Raw genomic sequence first — 8450 nt, forward strand, 5'->3', positions numbered from 1 at the left:
GCCAATACTAGATCTGGAAACGTTAATTTCTTTATTCGTTTTACCCAGCAAGCACACATTAAGCATCTAATGTATGTAGAGCACTATGCTAGATATGGAGAGATATAGACATTTTAGATAACACTTTGTAAAAAATGATTTGGTCTTCATGAAGTGTACAGTCTTGTAGCTGGGGCAAAGGCAAGGAATGGGAAAAGTTAAGGATGTGTCTAGAAGTGAAATTTTACTTGGGATGAAATGCCAAGTGGTGGAAGATTTTTGGAGCAGAAGACTGACATAAATAAGAATCTACTAACATGATATGAAGGATAAATACGAGAAAGTGGGCAGTGGTAGAAAAACATGTTAGGTGGCCATTGTAATGTCAATGTAGCTGGAGAGGGTTGGGAGAATCAAATATTCAGAAAGCACCTTAAGGATAGAAGGAAAATTGGGGATGAAGATAAATCCTTCAGCTCCGCCTTTAATAAAGAAATTTGTCCTTAAGTAAATAAAGTAATAATAAAGTCAAATAAATAATTAAGTAAATTAAGTGATAAATTAAGTAATAAAGGTGCCATCACCTTTATTAGGCAATAAGTTCCTTGAGGGCATAATTCCTGTTCTGTTCCTGTCCTTGAGGAGCTTACCTTTAGAATGGTAGAAGCTGCTTGTCTCAAAGGCCTGTGGGAAATATAACTGAGACAAAGAGTGTCTTTAGCTGGAAATAGTCTTAGCTGGACATACCCTTACAAAATGCCAATACCTGAGAGCTAGAATGAACCCCCGAGATCATTTAGTCCAGGAGTTCTTAACCTGGGGTGCCTAAATTTGTTTTCAAAAGACATTTGGATTATTATCATTCAAGACAGTTGATCTCCTTTGTAAGCCTATTTCTTTGCTTTTATGCTTTTGAAAACATGAGTGAAAGACCGGGTTCATAGACTTCCCCAGATTTTTCACAGAAGCGTATGCCATCAAAAGGGTGAGAATCCTTGTGAGAATCTAGTCCAACTCTTTTGTTTCATAGGAGAGGAAAAAGAAAAGTCCCTCGGATAAGGTCATACCCTTAATAAGTGTCAGAGAAAGGACTTGGGTCCTTTAAGGGGAATAAGCAGAGGACCTTATACCTTGTAGGTATTCAGTAAAAGCCAAATTGAATTGAATATAAACTGAGGTGGCATTTGCAAATGGGATAGGAGCAGAGAACCACAAGGCCTAGATGAATTAAAGAGAACTAAAAATGAAAGGCAAGCAAATAACAAAAGAAAGCCCACAAATGAATGTTCTAGCTTTGCCTCATAGAGTGTTAGGATTGTTACTAGGTGGGATGATGACAGTCTGATCTTGCACAGGGACCGGGGGACTATAGGAAGAGTTGGTACAGAGTGAGCTGCTCCCCATCAGTGAGGAGACTTGAGTAGGTGAGACATCTAATGTAGAGACAGTCTGGGCCTGAGCTGGGGCCGGCTGCTTGTTCTTGGAGGAGAGGGCACTTGACTGCTGCTGCCTGACAACATGAGCTGCTCCAACGTTGAGGGGCTGAGCCGTGGCCAGAGTCACGTGGTTTGTCAGCAGAGAGGGCTGCTGCATAAGGCTACTGTACTGGCTGCCACCTGAGTGCCCATTCCTCCAGTCTCCCAGCTGCTGGCCAATCCCCATGGCCTGGGGAATGACCTCAGTAGGCTGAACACAATTGTGTAGAGCCACCCCAGGGAACTGCTGCCCTGTTGAAGGTAAGAGGATCTGCTGGGTTCCTCCAGGCCAGACCTGCAGGACAGTGGCAGTGTGTCCAACCAGCGCCGGCCGGCTAGGTGCACAGCTCAGAGTAAAGGGCACCACCTGCTGTGGTGTGATGATGGCTGCTTGAGGATGGAGAGTTGCTGCCATGAGTGGTGGACAGCTTCCCTGGCTGAGGACTCCTGACTGGATCTGTAATGGCTGAGCAGCAGGCGCCTGGGGTACCATTGGCACAGCATTCTCCATCCTCCCAGGGAATCCAGAATGCTGAGCAGATGCCTGGAGTCCAGTTTGAAAAGCAGGGGGACGCACGACGAAAGTCTGCAGGAATGGATCAGTCTGAGTGCAAATGGCAGTAGTTCCAGGCTGCAAGGAGACACTCTGCTGGGCAACTCCTGCCACAGGTGCTGCCCCTGATGGATACAGGGCAGACGGGTAATTCAGCAGGGGGACATCCGAATCAGCCAGAGAGTGTGTAGCTGCTGCTGCAGTAGAACTGGACGCCAAAACACTGGCGACACCGTGCCCGGGATTGAGCTGGTTGCTGAAGGTCATGGTTAGATTTGTGCTTGTGTTGGGGGCAAAATGGGTGGTCAAAGGGTTCTTGATCTGTTTCACTGGATCATCCATGTGCCCTGTCCTTCGGCAGATCTCCATGTTCTGAAAGCATGACAAAACATGATTGCTGGGTGGGAAATCCAAAAGATGAGTCATTGTCACAAATGGGTGGTTGAGGGTTTTCCATGGAGTAGCTCTCTTATCTGCATCAATTGTCAGCATCTTCTTCAACAAATCAATGAACTCTCTTCTATCTGCTTTTTCTGCCCACATATCCGTTCCCTCTAAGTCTGTAGACATATTCACCTGGGCCATGTCATCTAAACAGTTGAATATGTACTTGCGGGTGTCTCTTGATTTGATTCCTGTTTCCCACTCATGCTCCTCTGGCGTCTTTAGTCTCCACAGTGGGTAACCCAAACGAGGATCTCTGTTGAAAAACATGCTTGTTTTTGTTCCTGCACTCAGAAGGTATTCTGCCGGGAGGCCTTGTGTTTGTGAAATGTAACAAATCTGCTCATATTCTGAAGCCCCGGCGTAGAGAGGCCAGCCCAGAAACAACTCCGCTATCACACAGCCCAAGGACCACATATCAATAGCCTCCCAAAACGGCAGTCCAAGAATGATTTCAGGAGCCCTGTAGTAGCGTGTCTGTATGTAGGAGGAGCACACAGCTTTGGATACCTGAGTGGCAGAGCCAAAGTCAATGACCTTGAGGCGGTATGGCTGCTGCACAGGATCCACCAGCATGATGTTTTCTGGCTTTAGGTCCGTGTGGATCAGGCCAAGGTTCTTGAGCTTCCTCAGAGCTGTGGCCACCTGCTGTAGGATGGGCCGGATGTACTTGAGCTGCAGTGGACGAAACTTGTTCTGCTTTAGGAAATCATACAGGTTCTGTTCCAGCATCTCAAACACCAGGCAGGTGTGATTCTGGTGCTGGAAGCACTCATAAAAACGGACAACATTGGATTCGTCAGCATCGTCCCTGTTCAGGAGGGAAAGGATGTTCACCTCAATCTGGCCCTGTCGGGCATAGGCAGGATGGTTTTTCAAGATCTTAATGGCGACAATTTCCTTGGTACTCCGCTTCCAGCACTTGGCCACCTGCCCGAATGTCCCCCGGCCCAAGAACTCTAGGACTTGGTAACTGTTGGTCATGGAGTAAAGGATTTCATGCTGGACCAGCTGGTAATCCCCTTCTCTGCTGGAACTGCTGGTCTTGGTGGTCATGGTGGTGGTCGTGGCAGCGGCACCCACCACAGTCCTGTTCTGCTGCCTGACAGGGGGATGTTCTTCTATGATCTGCCCTTTACCACTGCTGTCCACCTCCTCACTTTTTCTCTTCAATCCACATTTGTGATAGGGCTCCAGCCAAGAAACGTGGCCTCTGTGAGTGAGGGTCTGACTGCTCGGGAAGGATGAGGTGGCAGCACCCCCGGTGCTGTCAGCAGCCATGACCACGACATGCTCCACTGTGGGAGCTGGCAGAAGGAGGCTCTGGTCATAAGAGGGGAGGTTGAACCTTGTCACCTGCTGAGAGGAGTTTTCTTGTCCTTGTGTGGCTGAGAGGTTCTTGCTGGGAGTAGGATACTTTTTGTTGCTGCTCCGTCCTGAAATGTCCCAGCCAGAAGGCTCTGTTTTCCGTTTCTTTGCACTGCAGAAGGCACTCGATGAGACTGTCTGCCTGTCCATTTGAATCGGGGACATTGTGGAAGCTTCTAGCACACCCTTGTACTGGTGCTCTCTCTCTATCTCTGTCTCTTCTCTCTTTCTCTTCTCTCTTTCTGTCATTGTAGCCAGTCTGCTAGGTGTGAAATGATATCTGAAATCTTTATCCATTTGTATTTCTCTAATCAAAAAGGATTTAAGAAGATCTTAATCTATTCTGATGTTGTGTTTCCTCCAAATTGCAAATGGTTTCCTGGGAGCAGACCTCTTGGGGAGCTTCTGGAGCTTTTAGTTTCAATTCAATGATCTGAAAATGCAGCCAGGAATTCAAGTCCAGATCTTCTCCTTGACCCAATCCAGACTGACTTCCCCACTCAATGTTGGCTCCTTATATCCTCCCAGAGAATCCATGGGCTTGTGGGAACTCCTTGAAGAACCAATGAGCAAACTCCTTGACAGGTGTCAACTCCTTCACAGGTGTCAACTCCCTGACAGGTGTCAACTCCTTGACAGGTGTCAACTCTTTACAGGTGTGAACTTTGAATTCAATGAGCTAGAGAATTGTTAAGTACCAGACAACCGATGTAGCACCTAGGAATAATCCTAACCATGGAGCTGTGGAGACACAGGTCCTTTGTAATCTAAAGAGTTATAGAAGTATGATCTAACACTCATTTAAAGATTTTCATAGGTATCTCATTATATTTCCTGTTTTACAAACCTTTATTTTTCTTTTCCATCCTGGAGCTTTTACTTCTTGGTCTTCTTTAGACAGATCCTTTTTGTTGCCCAAACTCTATCCCCAGTGGTTTTATCTAGCCCTTTCTACCCTTCCCTCAGGATTCACTGTTGGCATTCTTTTTGTTCTGATTCATTAACTAGCTAGGGAACCCACCTTTGCCATTTAGTCATGGCACAAAGTCGGGTCTCATGGCTTTCAAAAGTTTTAAACCTTTCATTTTTGGTTCTCTTTAATTCATCTAGGCCTTGTGGTTCTGTGCTCCTATCCCATTTGCAAATGCCACCTCAGTTTATATTCAATTCAATTTGGCTTTTACTGAATACCTACAAAGTATAAGGTCCTCTGCTTATTCCCCTTAATGGACCCAAGTCCTTTCTCTGACACTTATTAAGGGTATGACCTTATCCGAGGGACTTTTCTTTTTCCTCTCCTATGAAACAAAAGAGTTGGACTAGATTCTCACAAGGATTCTCACCCTTTTGATGGCATACGCTTCTGTGAAAAATCTGGGGAAGTCTATGAACCCGGTCTTTCACTCATGTTTTCAAATGCATAAAAGCAAAGAAATAGGCTTACAAAGGAGATCAACTGTCTTGAATTATAATAATCCAAATGTCTTTTGAAAACAAATTTAGGCACCCCAGGTTAAGAAGTCCTGGACTAAATGATCTCTGAGGTTCATTCTAGCTCTCAGGTATTGGCATTTTGTAAGGGTATGTCCAGCTAAGACTATTTCCAGCTAAAGACACTAGTTGTCTCAGTTATATTTCCCACAGGCCTTTAAGACAAGCAGCTTCTACCATTCTAAAGGTAAGCTCCTCAAGGACAGGAACAGAACAGGAATTATGCCCTCAAGGAACTTATTGCCTAATAAAGGTGATGGCACCTTTATTACTTAATTTATCACTTTATTTACTTATTTATTTATTTAACATTATTTACTTAAGGACAAATTTCTTTATTAAAGGCGGAGCTCAAGGATTTATCTTCATCCCCAATTTTCCTTCTATCCTTAATGTGCTTTCTGAATTTTTGATTCTACCAACCCTCTCCAGCAACATTGACCTTACAATGGCCACCTAACATGTTTTTCTACCACTGCCCACTTTCTCGTATTTATCCTTCATATCATGTTAGTAGATTCTTATTTATGTCAGTCTTCTGCTCCAAAAATCTTCCACCACGTGGCATTTCATCCCAAGTAAAATTTCACTTCTAGACACATCCTTAACTTTTCCCATTCCTTGCCTTTGCCCCAGCTACAAGACTAAAATCTTCATGAAGACCAAATCATTTTTTATAAAGTGTTATCTAAAATATATATGTCGGGGCAGCTAGGTGGCACAGTGGATAGAACACCAACCCTGAATCCAAATCTGGTCTCAGACACTTAACACTTTCTAGCTGTGCAACCCTGGGCAAGTCATTTAATCCCAGTCTCAGGAAAAATAAAATAAAATAAAATAAAATGTCTATATCTCTCCATATCTAGCATAGTGCTCTACATACAGTAGGTGCTTAATGTGTGCTTGCTGGGTAAAATGAATAAACAAATTAACATTTCCAGAACTAGTATTTGCTCACATGAACATTGCTTCCACAGAACTACAGCAGCCCACCAGGCCCTGGGCCTGTTGTTCCGGCTAGTATAACTAAGGCAAGACTGGGGATTCAGATGTCCCTGGAAAGGTGATTAGAGCTCAAGGATGATCCAAATCTGGGAATTAAGAAAAGACTCCTGATTGGAAGCACATCCATCTGAGCAGGCAACTAAGAGCTCAAGTACTTAGGATTGTTGGGGATCCCAGGCTTATGGTGTTTGAGGCAAGGCTCAAGTCTAGTGAAATAATTCACTCTTACTTCTGAGGCAAAGAAATAGGAGATTTTTTTTCTTAAAAATCACAAAGAAATCGAGGCTCTTAGCAGACAGGAGCTCCCAAGAAGGGATTAGGAGTTTTTCCAGGTGGTTCAACCAGAGTACTTAGCTTTATGATTAGAATTCAGGCCTTGGGGGCTATGGAAATAAAAGGGAAGTTTGGGTTTGAATCGGCTTCAGTTCAACTCTATACAAAGTTTGATGAGTGGTACTTAACATGTATAGAAAGTTTAATTAGTGGTAGTTAACATTACCTCAGCTCTAGAGAAAGTTTGATTAGTGTCAGCTGAACTCTATAGAAAGTTTAATTAGTGGGGGATGTTTCTAGAGGGAGAAGGAATCTGGGTGGAGCAGGAAGACAAAGTGCAAGGCCATTGACTTCTAGGAACTAGGAGTCTCTAGTGTCAGTATTAGGTTTTTTTCTTTGCCTCTGTCAGCCAGTGGTCCTGTTTTTAGTAGTTTTACTGGGGTCCAGATCTTTACAAAAAAATAACAACTACAAAGTGTAACATTTGAACCTAAGGAATGTGACCCCCAAGTATGCTTTTACAGGACATCATGCTTTTTACACTGCCATTGAATTCTCTATCATACTGCTGTCCATCCCCCAAAAGATGCCCAGATGATAGAAGAGTGAGTTATAATCCTTTAGAGAGTCATCACATCACTCATCATCACATGCCTTACCCTATTCAGCAGCCACTGGTTTGCAGCTTGAATAGCTTTAGAAATTAATACACTAGCAATCATCCCCATCATAACCTTTCCAAACATCCATGTACTAATGAAGCTGGTGGCTACATGAGGATGGAGAGTTGCTACCATTCATTAGTGGTGGACAGCTTTCCTGGGTGAGGACTCCTGACCGGATCTGTAGTGGCTGAGCAGCAGGTGCCTGCGGTAAGATTGGCACAGCATTCTCTATCCTCACAGGGAATCCAAAATGCTTTGCAGGTGACTGGAGTTCAGTATGAAAAGCAGGTGGACACTCGATGAAAGGCTGCTGGAATGGATCAGTCTGAGTGCAAATAGGAGTAGTTCCAGGATGCAAGGAGACATTCTGCTGGGCAACTCCTGCAACAGGTGCTGCCCATGATGGACACAGGGCAGACTGGTAGTTTAGCAGGGGGACATCTGTATTAGCTAGAGAGAATGTAGCTGATCCTGGCCACCATTGATCAATTGGATCTGAGTTAGACCTTCTCTTTGTTGAAGATATCCACTTCCATCAGAATACATCCTCATACAGTATTGTTGTTGAAGTGTATAATGATCTCCTGGTTCTGCTCATTTCACTCAGCATCAGCTCATGTAAGTCTCTCCAAGCCTCTCTCTGTTCATCCTGCTGGTCATTTCTTACAGAACAATAATATTCCATAACCTTCATATACCATAATTTACCCAACCATTCTCCAATTGATGGGCATCCATTCATTCTCCATTATCTAGCCACTACCAAAAAAGGCTGCCACAAACATTTTGGCACATACAGGTCCCTTTCCCTTCTTTCATATTTCTTTGGGATATAAGCCCAGTAGTAGCACTGCTGGATCCAAGGGTATGCATGCACAGTTTGATAACTTTTGGGGCATAATTCCACATTGCTCTCCAGAATGGTTGGCTTCCACCCATAAAGTCAGATAGTTCACTACAACCAACAGGTATTTGAGACGCCCCACTGATGGCAGCTCGGTAAAGTCCATCTGTACACTTTTGCAAGGCCTGATATCAGGAGGCCTTCCTCCTTTTTGGACTTGTCATTGGGCTGCCCTATTCAGCCTGACAAACAGGACACCCGCTGACCAGTTACCTGCTATTGGGTACTCCAACTTAGTCAACACTAAGTCACCCAGTTCTTGGACACCCCAGTGACTGCCTTGAGGTAAA

General features: G+C 44.3%; 1 pseudogene; it reads right to left on the reverse strand.

Moving 5' to 3' along the window:
- Positions 1–1278: 1278 nt before the first annotated feature.
- On the reverse strand, positions 1279–4358 carry LOC141562134 (homeodomain-interacting protein kinase 1 pseudogene; annotated as a pseudogene).
- Positions 4359–8450: the final 4092 nt, after the last annotated feature.

This window comes from Sminthopsis crassicaudata, chromosome 3, assembly GCF_048593235.1.
Source record: "Sminthopsis crassicaudata isolate SCR6 chromosome 3, ASM4859323v1, whole genome shotgun sequence".
Classification (NCBI taxonomy): domain Eukaryota; kingdom Metazoa; phylum Chordata; class Mammalia; order Dasyuromorphia; family Dasyuridae; genus Sminthopsis; species Sminthopsis crassicaudata.